Genomic DNA, 11,503 nt, shown 5'->3' with positions numbered 1-11,503 from the left:
AAAAGTCCTTTTAAAGTCTGCTAAAAGTCCTTTAAAAGTCTGCTAAAAGTCTGTTAAAAGTCCTTTAAAAGTCTGCTAAAAGTCTGTTAAAAGTCCTTTAAAAGTCAGCTAAAAGTCCTTTAAATGTCTGCCAAAAGTCCTTTAAAAGTCTGCAAAAAGTCCTTTAAAAGTCCTTTAAAAGTCTGCTAAAAGTCTGTTAAAAGTCCTTTAAAAGTCTGCTAAAAGTCCTTTAAAAGTCTGCTAAAAGTCCTTTAAAAGTCTGCAAAAAGTCTGCTAAAAGTCTGCTAAAAGTCCTTTAAAAGTCTGCAAAAAGTCTTCTAAAAGTCTGCTAAAAGTCCTTAAAAGTCTGCTAAAAGTCCTTAAAAGTCTGCTGAAAGTCCTTTAAAAGTCTGCTAAAACTCCTTTAAAAGTCTGCTGAAAGTCTGCTAAAAGTCCTTTAAATGTCTGCTAAAAGTCTGCTAAAAGTCCTTGCCAGTACTTGCCTTGTAGGTAGCTTCAACGGCTTCACTTGCCAGTACCTGCCTTGCCAGTAGCTTCAACGGCTTCAACTGCCAGTACCTTCCCTACCAGTAGCTTCAATCGCTTCATTTGCCAGTACCTTTGCTATCAGTAGCTTCAATGGCTTTACCTGCCAGTACTTCAGCTGCCAGTAGCTTCAATGGCTTCACTTGCCAGTACTTGCCTTGCCAGTAGCTTCAACGGCTTCACTCACCAGTACCTTCCGTACCCGTAGCTTCAACGGCTTCACTTGCAGTACCATCCCTGCCAGTAGCTTCGATGGCTTCACTTGCCAGTACTATCCCTGCCAGTAGCTTCAATGGCTTCACTCACCAGTACCTTCCGTACCAGTAGCTTCAACGGCTTCACTTGCAGTACCATCCCTGCTAGTAGCTTCAACGGCTTCACTTGCCAGTACCATCACTGCCAGTAGCTTCAACGGCTTCACTTGCCAGTACCATCCCTGCCAGTAGCTTCAACTGCTTCACCTCCCAGTACCTTCCCTACCAGTAGCTTCAATGGCTTCACTTGCCAGTACTTGCCTTGCCAGTAGCTTCGATGGCTTCACTTGCCAGTACTTGCCTTGCAAGTAACTTCAACGGCTTCACTCACCAGTACCTTCCGTACCACTATCTTCAACGGCTTCACTTGCAGTACCATCCCTGCCAGTAGCTTCGATGGCTTCACTTGCCAGTACTATCCCTGCCAGTAGCATCAACGGCTTCACTTTCCAGTACCATCCCTGCCAGTAGCTTCAACGGCTTCACCTGCTAAAAGTCCTTTAAAAGTCTGCTAAAAGTCTTTTAAAAGTCTGCTAAAAGTATGCTAAAAGTCTGCTAAAAGTCCTTTAAAAGTCTGCTGAAAGTCTGCTAAAAGTCCTTTAAATGTCTGCTAAAAGACTGCTAAAAGTCCTTTAAAAGTCTGCTAAAACTCCTTTAAAAGTCTGCTAAAAGTCCTTGCCAGTACTTGCCTTGTAGGTAGCTTCAACGGCTTCACTTGCCAGTACCTGCCTTGCCAGTAGCTTCAACGGCTTCACCTGCCAGTACCTTCCCTACCAGTAGCTTCAATCGCTTCATTTGCCAGTACCTTTGCTATCAGTAGCTTCAATGGCTTTACCTGCCAGTACTTCAGCTGCCAGTAGCTTCAATGGCTTCACTTGGGAGTACTTGCCTTGCCAGTAGCTTCAATGGCTTCACTCGCCAGTACCTGACATACCAGTAGCTTCAACGGCTTCACTTGCAGAACCATCACTGCCAGTAGCTTCAACGGCTTCACCTTCCAGTACTTCAGCTGCTAGTAGCTTCAACGGCTTCACCTGCCAGTACTTCAGGTGCCAGTAGCTTCACCAGCTTCACTTGCCAGTACCTGCCTTGCCAGTAGCTTCTACGGCTTCACTTGCCAGGACCATCCCTGCCAGTAGCTTCAATGGCTTCATTTGCCAGTACCTTCGCTGTCAGTAGCTTCAATGGCTTTACCTGCCAGTACTTCAGCTGCCAGTAGCTTCAATGGCTTCACTTGGGAGTACTTGCCTTGCCAGTAGCTTCAATGGCTTCACTCGCCAGTACCTGACCTACCAGTAGCTTCAACGGCTTCACTTGCAGTACCATCACTGCCAGTAGCTTCAACGGCTTTACCTGCCAGTACTTCAGCTGCCAGTAGCTTCAACGGCTTCACCTGCCAGTACTTCAGGTGCCAGTAGCTTCACCAGCTTCACTTGCCAGTACCTGCCTTGCCAGTACCTTCTACGGCTTCACTTGCCAGTACCATCCCTGCCAGTAGCTTCAACGGCTTCACTTGCCAGTACCATCCCTGCCAGTAGCTTCAACGGCTTCACCTGCCAGTACTTCAGCTGCTAGTAGCTTCAACGGCTTCACCTGCTAAAAGTCTGCTAAAAGTCTGCTAAAAGTCCTTTAAAAGTCTGCTAAAAGTCCTTTAAAAGTCTGCTAAAAGTCTGCTAAAAGTCTGCTAAAAGTCCTTTAAAAGTCTGCTAAAAGTCCTTTAAAAGTCTGCTAAAAGTCCTTTAAAAGTCTGCTGAAAGTCTGCTAAAAGTCCTTTAAATGTCTGCTAAAAGTCTGCTAAAAGTCCTTTAAAAGTCTGCTAAAAGTCCTTTAAAAGTCTGCTAAAAGTCCTTGCCAGTACTTGCCTTGCCAGTAGCTTCAACGGCTTCAACTGCCAGTACCTTCCCTACCAGTAGCTTCAATCGCTTCATTTGCCAGTACCTTTGCTGTCAGTAGCTTCGATGGCTTCACTTGCCAGTACTATCCCTGCCAGTAGCTTCAACGGCTTCACTTGCCAGTACCATCCCTGCCAGTAGCTTCAACGGCTTCACCTGCTAAAAGTATGCTAAAATTCTGCTAAAAGTCCTTTAAAAGTGTGCTAAAAGTCTGCTAAAAGTCTGCTAAAATCCTTTAAAAGTCTGCTAAAAGTCTGCTAAAAGTCTGCTAAAAGTCTGCTAAAACTCCTTTAAAAGTCTGTTGAAAGTCTTCTAAAAGTCCTTTAAATGTCTGCTAAAAGTCTGCTAAAAGTCCTTTAAATGTCTGCTAAAAGTCCTTTAAATGTCTGCTAAAAGTCCTTTAAAAGTCTGCTAAAAGTCCTTGCCAGTACTTGCCTTGTAGGTAGCTTTAACGGCTTCACTTGCCAGTACCTGCCTTGCCAGTAGCTTCAACGGCTTCAACTGCCAGTACCTTCCCTACCAGTAGCTTCAATCGCTTCATTTGCCAGTACCTTTGCTATCAGTAGCTTCAATGGCTTTACCTGCCAGTACTTCAGCTGCCAGTAGCTTCAATGGCTTCACTTGCCAGTACTTGCCTTGCCAGTAGCTTCAATGGCTTCACTCACCAGTACCTTCCGTACCAGTAGCTTCAACGGCTTCACTTGCAGTACCATCCCTGCCAGTAGCTTCAACGGCTTCACTTGCCAGTACCTTCCCTGCCAGTAGCTTCAACAGCTTCACTTGCCAGTACCATCCCTGCCAGTAGCTTCAACAGCTTCACTTGCCAGTACCATTCCTGCCAGTAGCTTTAACGGCTTCACTTGCCAGTACTTGCCTTGTAGGTAGATTCAACGGCTTTACTTGCCAGTACTTGCCTTGCCAGTAGCTTCAACGGCCTCACTCGCCAGTACCTTCCCTACAAGTAGCTTCAACGGCTTCACTTGCAGTACCATCCCTGCCAGTAGCTTCGATGGCTTCACTTGCCAGTACTATCCCTGCCAGTAGCTTCAACAGCTTCACTTGCCAGTACCATCCCTGCCAGTAGCTTCAACGGCTTCACCTGCTAAAAGTATGCTAAAAGTCCTTTAAAAGTCTGCTAAAAGTCTGCTAAAAGTCTGCTAAAAGTCTGCTAAAAGTCCTTTAAAAGTCTGCTAAAAGTCTGCTAAAAGTCTGCTAAAAGTCTGCTAAAAGTCTGTTGAAAGTCTGCTAAAAGTCCTTTAAATGTCTGCTAAAAGTCCTTGCCAGTACTTGCCTTGTAGGTAGCTTCAACGGCTTCACTTGCCAGTACTTGCCTTGCCAGTAGCTTCAACGGCTTCACCTGCCAGTACCTTCCCTACCAGTAGCTTCAATCGCTTCATTTGCCAGTACCTTTGCTATCAGTAGCTTCAATGGCTTTACCTGCCAGTACTTCAGCTGCCAGTAGCTTCAATGGCTTCACTTGCCAGTACCTGCCTTGCCAGTAGCTTCTACGGCTTCACTTGCCAGTACCATCCCTGCCAGTAGCTTCAACGGCTTCACTTGCCAGTACCATCCCTGCCAGTAGCTTCAATGGCTTCATTTGCCAGTACCTTCACTGTCAGTAGCTTCAATGGCTTTACCTGCCAGTACTTAAGCTTCCAGTAGCTTCAATGGCTTCACTTGCCAGTACTTGCCTTGCCAGTAGCTTCGATGGCTTCACTTGCCAGTACTTGCCTTGCAAGTAACTTCAACGGCTTCACTCACCAGTACCTTCCGTACCAGTAGCTTCAACGGCTTCACTTGCAGTACCATCCCTGCCAGTAGCTTTGATGGCTTCACTTGCCAGTACTATCCCTGCCAGTAGCTTCAACGGCTTCACTTGCCAGTACCATCCCTGCCAGTAGCTTCAACGGCTTCACCTGCTAAAAGTATGCTAAAAGTCTGCTAAAAGTCCTTTAAAAGTGTGCTAAAAGTCCTTTAAAAGTCTGCTAAAAGTCTGCTAAAAGTCTGCTAGAAGTCTGCTAAAAGTCCTTTAAAAGTCTGCTGAAAGTCTGCTAAAAGTCCTTTAAATGTCTGCTAAAAGTCCTTTAAAAGTCTGCTAAAAGTCCTTGCCAGTACTTGCCTTGTAGGTAGCTTCAACGGCTTCACTTGCCAGTACCTGCCTTGCCAGTAGCTTCAACGGCTTCAACTGCCAGTACCTTCCCTACCAGTAGCTTCAATCGCTTCATTTGCCAGTACCTTTGCTATCAGTAGCTTCAATGGCTTTACCTGCCAGTACTTCAGCTGCCAGTAGCTTCAATGGCTTCACTTGCCAGTACTTGCCTTGCCAGTAGCTTCAACGGCTTCACTCACCAGTACCTTCCGTACCCGTAGCTTCAACGGCTTCACTTGCAGTACCATCCCTGCCAGTAGCTTCGATGGCTTCACTTGCCAGTACTATCCCTGCCAGTAGCTTCAATGGCTTCACTCACCAGTACCTTCCGTACCAGTAGCTTCAACGGCTTCACTTGCAGTACCATCCCTGCTAGTAGCTTCAACGGCTTCACTTGCCAGTACCATCACTGCCAGTAGCTTCAACGGCTTCACTTGCCAGTACCATCCCTGCCAGTAGCTTCAACTGCTTCACCTCCAAGTACCTTCCCTACCAGTAGCTTCAATGGCTTCACTTGCCAGTACTTGCCTTGCCAGTAGCTTCGATGGCTTCACTTGCCAGTACTTGCCTTGCAAGTAACTTCAACGGCTTCACTCACCAGTACCTTCCGTACCACTATCTTCAACGGCTTCACTTGCAGTACCATCCCTGCCAGTAGCTTCGATGGCTTCACTTGCCAGTACTATCCCTGCCAGTAGCATCAACGGCTTCACTTTCCAGTACCATCCCTGCCAGTAGCTTCAACGGCTTCACCTGCTAAAAGTCCTTTAAAAGTCTGCTAAAAGTCTTTTAAAAGTCTGCTAAAAGTATGCTAAAAGTCTGCTAAAAGTCCTTTAAAAGTCTGCTGAAAGTCTGCTAAAAGTCCTTTAAATGTCTGCTAAAAGACTGCTAAAAGTCCTTTAAAAGTCTGCTAAAACTCCTTTAAAAGTCTGCTAAAAGTCCTTGCCAGTACTTGCCTTGTAGGTAGCTTCAACGGCTTCACTTGCCAGTACCTGCCTTGCCAGTAGCTTCAACGGCTTCACCTGCCAGTACCTTCCCTACCAGTAGCTTCAATCGCTTCATTTGCCAGTACCTTTGCTATCAGTAGCTTCAATGGCTTTACCTGCCAGTACTTCAGCTGCCAGTAGCTTCAATGGCTTCACTTGGGAGTACTTGCCTTGCCAGTAGCTTCAATGGCTTCACTCGCCAGTACCTGACATACCAGTAGCTTCAACGGCTTCACTTGCAGAACCATCACTGCCAGTAGCTTCAACGGCTTCACCTTCCAGTACTTCAGCTGCTAGTAGCTTCAACGGCTTCACCTGCCAGTACTTCAGGTGCCAGTAGCTTCAACGGCTTCACCTGCCAGTACTTCAGGTGCCAGTAGCTTCACCAGCTTCACTTGCCAGTACCTGCCTTGCCAGTACCTTCTACGGCTTCACTTGCCAGTACCATCCCTGCCAGTAGCTTCAACGGCTTCACTTGCCAGTACCATCCCTGCCAGTAGCTTCAACGGCTTCACCTGCCAGTACTTCAGCTGCTAGTAGCTTCAACGGCTTCACCTGCTAAAAGTCTGCTAAAAGTCTGCTAAAAGTCCTTTAAAAGTCTGCTAAAAGTCCTTTAAAAGTCTGCTAAAAGTCTGCTAAAAGTCTGCTAAAAGTCCTTTAAAAGTCTGCTAAAAGTCCTTTAAAAGTCTGCTAAAAGTCCTTTAAAAGTCTGCTGAAAGTCTGCTAAAAGTCCTTTAAATGTCTGCTAAAAGTCTGCTAAAAGTCCTTTAAAAGTCTGCTAAAAGTCCTTTAAAAGTCTGCTAAAAGTCCTTGCCAGTACTTGCCTTGCCAGTAGCTTCAACGGCTTCAACTGCCAGTACCTTCCCTACCAGTAGCTTCAATCGCTTCATTTGCCAGTACCTTTGCTGTCAGTAGCTTCGATGGCTTCACTTGCCAGTACTATCCCTGCCAGTAGCTTCAACGGCTTCACTTGCCAGTACCATCCCTGCCAGTAGCTTCAACGGCTTCACCTGCTAAAAGTATGCTAAAATTCTGCTAAAAGTCCTTTAAAAGTGTGCTAAAAGTCTGCTAAAAGTCTGCTAAAATCCTTTAAAAGTCTGCTAAAAGTCTGCTAAAAGTCTGCTAAAAGTCTGCTAAAACTCCTTTAAAAGTCTGTTGAAAGTCTTCTAAAAGTCCTTTAAATGTCTGCTAAAAGTCTGCTAAAAGTCCTTTAAATGTCTGCTAAAAGTCCTTTAAATGTCTGCTAAAAGTCCTTTAAAAGTCTGCTAAAAGTCCTTGCCAGTACTTGCCTTGTAGGTAGCTTTAACGGCTTCACTTGCCAGTACCTGCCTTGCCAGTAGCTTCAACGGCTTCAACTGCCAGTACCTTCCCTACCAGTAGCTTCAATCGCTTCATTTGCCAGTACCTTTGCTATCAGTAGCTTCAATGGCTTTACCTGCCAGTACTTCAGCTGCCAGTAGCTTCAATGGCTTCACTTGCCAGTACTTGCCTTGCCAGTAGCTTCAATGGCTTCACTCACCAGTACCTTCCGTACCAGTAGCTTCAACGGCTTCACTTGCAGTACCATCCCTGCCAGTAGCTTCAACGGCTTCACTTGCCAGTACCTTCCCTGCCAGTAGCTTCAACAGCTTCACTTGCCAGTACCATCCCTGCCAGTAGCTTCAACAGCTTCACTTGCCAGTACCATTCCTGCCAGTAGCTTTAACGGCTTCACTTGCCAGTACTTGCCTTGTAGGTAGATTCAACGGCTTTACTTGCCAGTACTTGCCTTGCCAGTAGCTTCAACGGCCTCACTCGCCAGTACCTTCCCTACAAGTAGCTTCAACGGCTTCACTTGCAGTACCATCCCTGCCAGTAGCTTCGATGGCTTCACTTGCCAGTACTATCCCTGCCAGTAGCTTCAACAGCTTCACTTGCCAGTACCATCCCTGCCAGTAGCTTCAACGGCTTCACCTGCTAAAAGTATGCTAAAAGTCCTTTAAAAGTCTGCTAAAAGTCTGCTAAAAGTCTGCTAAAAGTCTGCTAAAAGTCCTTTAAAAGTCTGCTAAAAGTCTGCTAAAAGTCTGCTAAAAGTCTGTTGAAAGTCTGCTAAAAGTCCTTTAAATGTCTGCTAAAAGTCCTTGCCAGTACTTGCCTTGTAGGTAGCTTCAACGGCTTCACTTGCCAGTACTTGCCTTGCCAGTAGCTTCAACGGCTTCACCTGCCAGTACCTTCCCTACCAGTAGCTTCAATCGCTTCATTTGCCAGTACCTTTGCTATCAGTAGCTTCAATGGCTTTACCTGCCAGTACTTCAGCTGCCAGTAGCTTCAATGGCTTCACTTGCCAGTACCTGCCTTGCCAGTAGCTTCTACGGCTTCACTTGCCAGTACCATCCCTGCCAGTAGCTTCAACGGCTTCACTTGCCAGTACCATCCCTGCCAGTAGCTTCAATGGCTTCATTTGCCAGTACCTTCACTGTCAGTAGCTTCAATGGCTTTACCTGCCAGTACTTAAGCTTCCAGTAGCTTCAATGGCTTCACTTGCCAGTACTTGCCTTGCCAGTAGCTTCGATGGCTTCACTTGCCAGTACTTGCCTTGCAAGTAACTTCAACGGCTTCACTCACCAGTACCTTCCGTACCAGTAGCTTCAACGGCTTCACTTGCAGTACCATCCCTGCCAGTAGCTTTGATGGCTTCACTTGCCAGTACTATCCCTGCCAGTAGCTTCAACGGCTTCACTTGCCAGTACCATCCCTGCCAGTAGCTTCAACGGCTTCACCTGCTAAAAGTATGCTAAAAGTCTGCTAAAAGTCCTTTAAAAGTGTGCTAAAAGTCCTTTAAAAGTCTGCTAAAAGTCTGCTAAAAGTCTGCTAGAAGTCTGCTAAAAGTCCTTTAAAAGTCTGCTGAAAGTCTGCTAAAAGTCTGCTAAAAGTCCTTTAAATGTCTGCTAAAAGTCCTTTAAAAGTCTGCTAAAAGTCCTTGCCAGTACTTGCCTTGTAGGTAGCTTCAACGGCTTCACTTGCCAGTACCTGCCTTGCCAGTAGCTTCAACGGCTTCAACTGCCAGTACCTTCCCTACCAGTAGCTTCAATCGCTTCATTTGCCAGTACCTTTGCTATCAGTAGCTTCAATGGCTTTACCTGCCAGTACTTCAGCTGCCAGTAGCTTCAATGGCTTCACTTGCCAGTACTTGCCTTGCCAGTAGCTTCAACGGCTTCACTCACCAGTACCTTCCGTACCCGTAGCTTCAACGGCTTCACTTGCAGTACCATCCCTGCCAGTAGCTTCGATGGCTTCACTTGCCAGTACTATCCCTGCCAGTAGCTTCAATGGCTTCACTCACCAGTACCTTCCGTACCAGTAGCTTCAACGGCTTCACTTGCAGTACCATCCCTGCTAGTAGCTTCAACGGCTTCACTTGCCAGTACCATCACTGCCAGTAGCTTCAACGGCTTCACTTGCCAGTACCATCCCTGCCAGTAGCTTCAACTGCTTCACCTCCAAGTACCTTCCCTACCAGTAGCTTCAATGGCTTCACTTGCCAGTACTTGCCTTGCCAGTAGCTTCGATGGCTTCACTTGCCAGTACTTGCCTTGCAAGTAACTTCAACGGCTTCACTCACCAGTACCTTCCGTACCACTATCTTCAACGGCTTCACTTGCAGTACCATCCCTGCCAGTAGCTTCGATGGCTTCACTTGCCAGTACTATCCCTGCCAGTAGCATCAACGGCTTCACTTTCCAGTACCATCCCTGCCAGTAGCTTCAACGGCTTCACCTGCTAAAAGTCCTTTAAAAGTCTGCTAAAAGTCTTTTAAAAGTCTGCTAAAAGTATGCTAAAAGTCTGCTAAAAGTCCTTTAAAAGTCTGCTGAAAGTCTGCTAAAAGTCCTTTAAATGTCTGCTAAAAGACTGCTAAAAGTCCTTTAAAAGTCTGCTAAAACTCCTTTAAAAGTCTGCTAAAAGTCCTTGCCAGTACTTGCCTTGTAGGTAGCTTCAACGGCTTCACTTGCCAGTACCTGCCTTGCCAGTAGCTTCAACGGCTTCACCTGCCAGTACCTTCCCTACCAGTAGCTTCAATCGCTTCATTTGCCAGTACCTTTGCTATCAGTAGCTTCAATGGCTTTACCTGCCAGTACTTCAGCTGCCAGTAGCTTCAATGGCTTCACTTGGGAGTACTTGCCTTGCCAGTAGCTTCAATGGCTTCACTCGCCAGTACCTGACATACCAGTAGCTTCAACGGCTTCACTTGCAGAACCATCACTGCCAGTAGCTTCAACGGCTTCACCTTCCAGTACTTCAGCTGCTAGTAGCTTCAACGGCTTCACCTGCCAGTACTTCAGGTGCCAGTAGCTTCACCAGCTTCACTTGCCAGTACCTGCCTTGCCAGTAGCTTCTACGGCTTCACTTGCCAGGACCATCCCTGCCAGTAGCTTCAATGGCTTCATTTGCCAGTACCTTCGCTGTCAGTAGCTTCAATGGCTTTACCTGCCAGTACTTCAGCTGCCAGTAGCTTCAATGGCTTCACTTGGGAGTACTTGCCTTGCCAGTAGCTTCAATGGCTTCACTCGCCAGTACCTGACCTACCAGTAGCTTCAACGGCTTCACTTGCAGTACCATCACTGCCAGTAGCTTCAACGGCTTTACCTGCCAGTACTTCAGCTGCCAGTAGCTTCAACGGCTTCACCTGCCAGTACTTCAGGTGCCAGTAGCTTCACCAGCTTCACTTGCCAGTACCTGCCTTGCCAGTACCTTCTACGGCTTCACTTGCCAGTACCATCCCTGCCAGTAGCTTCAACGGCTTCACTTGCCAGTACCATCCCTGCCAGTAGCTTCAACGGCTTCACCTGCCAGTACTTCAGCTGCTAGTAGCTTCAACGGCTTCACCTGCTAAAAGTCTGCTAAAAGTCTGCTAAAAGTCCTTTAAAAGTCTGCTAAAAGTCCTTTAAAAGTCTGCTAAAAGTCTGCTAAAAGTCTGCTAAAAGTCCTTTAAAAGTCTGCTAAAAGTCCTTTAAAAGTCTGCTAAAAGTCCTTTAAAAGTCTGCTGAAAGTCTGCTAAAAGTCCTTTAAATGTCTGCTAAAAGTATGCTAAAAGTCCTTTAAAAGTCTGCTAAAAGTCCTTTAAAAGTCTGCTAAAAGTCCTTGCCAGTACTTGCCTTGCCAGTAGCTTCAACGGCTTCAACTGCCAGTACCTTCCCTACCAGTAGCTTCAATCGCTTCATTTGCCAGTACCTTTGCTGTCAGTAGCTTCGATGGCTTCACTTGCCAGTACTATCCCTGCCAGTAGCTTCAACGGCTTCACTTGCCAGTACCATCCCTGCCAGTAGCTTCAACGGCTTCACCTGCTAAAAGTATGCTAAAATTCTGCTAAAAGTCCTTTAAAAGTGTGCTAAAAGTCTGCTAAAAGTCTGCTAAAATCCTTTAAAAGTCTGCTAAAAGTCTGCTAAAAGTCTGCTAAAAGTCTGCTAAAACTCCTTTAAAAGTCTGTTGAAAGTCTGCTAAAAGTCCTTTAAATGTCTGCTAAAAGTCTGCTAAAAGTCCTTTAAATGTCTGCTAAAAGTCCTTTAAATGTCTGCTAAAAGTCCTTTAAAAGTCTGCTAAAAGTCCTTGCCAGTACTTGCCTTGTAGGTAGCTTTAACGGCTTCACTTGCCAGTACCTGCCTTGCCAGTAGCTTCAACGGCTTCAACTGCCAGTACCTTCCCTACCAGTAGCTTCAATCG

The sequence above is a fragment of the Elgaria multicarinata genome, chromosome 15 (genome assembly GCF_023053635.1).
Source record: "Elgaria multicarinata webbii isolate HBS135686 ecotype San Diego chromosome 15, rElgMul1.1.pri, whole genome shotgun sequence".
NCBI lineage: Eukaryota > Metazoa > Chordata > Lepidosauria > Squamata > Anguidae > Elgaria > Elgaria multicarinata.
Note: the sequence above shows the minus strand (reverse complement) of the source record.